This window comes from Penaeus japonicus, unplaced genomic scaffold (genome assembly GCF_977035675.1).
Source record: "Penaeus japonicus unplaced genomic scaffold, GWHDUDI00000001_assembly GWHDUDI00000020, whole genome shotgun sequence".
NCBI lineage: Eukaryota > Metazoa > Arthropoda > Malacostraca > Decapoda > Penaeidae > Penaeus > Penaeus japonicus.
This window is the reverse complement of record NW_028234422.1, coordinates 3,738,110-3,739,861: the sequence shown is the minus strand read 5'-3', so window position 1 is coordinate 3,739,861 and position 1,752 is coordinate 3,738,110. Positions and strand designations below refer to the sequence as shown.

The window sequence follows — 1,752 nt, the reverse complement described above, 5'->3', positions numbered from 1 at the left end:
GGCGAGGCAAAGACGAGGGATGAGAAACTTGAACTATAAAGAAAGATAGGAGAAAGGAAAGGATTTGAAAGGTATGAGAATAAGGACTATAAGAAAGAAAGAAAGAAAGAAGGAAAAAAAAAAAGAAAGAAAATAAATTTTATTACTGATTATAATGGAAAAATAGAATGTTATTAGTGATAGTAATTGAAAAAAATAAGATTATATTTCCATGATGAGGGTGATGATGGAGATTATGATGAGCAAGATTGTGATTATGAGGTTATGAGATGATAAATAATAATAATGATAATAAAAAAAGAAAACTGACAAACCAATGGAAAACAGCGATGATGTTGATGTCATAAAACGATTATTGATGAAGATAATGATAATAACAATGACAATAAAATTAATGATAAAAAATCGAGGAAGATCAACGTGCTTCAATAACAATACTACTATTTATTAATGATGATAATGATAGTAGTGAATTAACAATATATAAATAGTGTTAATAATAATAACAATGATGATACTGATGATGATGATAATGATGATGGTGGTGATGATGATGATAATGACAATGATAATGAAGATGGGGATGAGGATGAGGATAATGATAATGATAATAATGATGATGATGATAATGATGATGATAAACAAGAACAGCACGATATATATAAATGATACCGATAATAATAATAGGAATGATAATGATAAATTTGATGTTGAAGATGATGATAACCACTACCATAAACACAAACGTACTACCATCACCATACAACTAACATTAAAAATAACAATTACCCATGGACACACACTTACGCAAAAACATAAAACACACCATCACAAACCGACAAACCACACCCACCATAAAACCACAAGCACACACACCCCCATATAAACCTTCCACCCCCCCCCCCCCCCCCCCACCAATGGCTCCAAAACACAGGACACAAATTACACATAACAAACACAACACCATTACAAAACAAAACACAATATAGCACCAATCACAAACTAAAAGCACAACACCACATACCAAAACAAAACACACCCTCACACTCATCAATGCACAACACCATACACAAACAAACACAAACACACCATCACCATAAACACAAACACGTTACCCCCTTCCCTCCCCCCATCACTCACCATCTTCATCACTCACCATCCCTCATCCCCCTCCCCCTCCCCCTCCCCCATCCCCATAACCCCCATCCCTACATTCCCATCTCCATCCCCATCCCCCATCCCCTCCCCATCCCTATCCCCCCCTCCCTATCACCCCCATCCCATCCCCCATCCCCCATCCCCCATCCCCTCCCCTCATCCCCCCATCCCCCCCTCACTCACCATCCTCATCAGTCTCGGCAATGACTTCCTGGAGGTTCTTCTCAGAGATCTTGATTCCCATCATCCCCCATGGGATAATGATTTCCCTCGGGGTCTCTCCGGTGTGATGGAAAACATGCCTCCTCAGTGTTTGGCGAAGGAGAGTAAGTCGATTTTTCGTCGGAAGGCAGTAGGGTGGGCTGTGGTGTGTTAGTGGGAGGAAAGGAGGGGAGGGTTTTTTTTTTAGATGTTATTTTTTTTTTTTTTTTTTTTTGTTTTTTTTTTTGGGGGGGGGGGGGGGGGGTGGGGGGGGAAAGGGGGGGTGCCTTTAATTTTTTTTTTTTTTTTTTTTTTTTTTTGAGGGTGGGCTGTGGAGGGAAAGGAAGGATGGTTTTGTTTTTTTTATTTCTATTTTTTTTTCTGTCTTTTTTT

At 38.9% G+C, this 1,752-nt stretch overlaps 1 pseudogene across 1 annotated transcript in view; it reads right to left on the bottom strand.

The window, feature by feature from the left end:
- The window catches only part of LOC147469612 (troponin C, isotype gamma pseudogene), an 8,931-nt pseudogene extending 7,526 nt beyond the window's left edge, over window positions 1–1,405 (bottom strand). Inside the window, exon 1 of the transcript XR_015191980.1 lies at window positions 1,342–1,405. The product of XR_015191980.1 is annotated as a troponin C, isotype gamma pseudogene (transcript). The remainder of the gene's footprint in view (window positions 1–1,341) is intronic.
- Window positions 1,406–1,752: the final 347 nt, after the last annotated feature.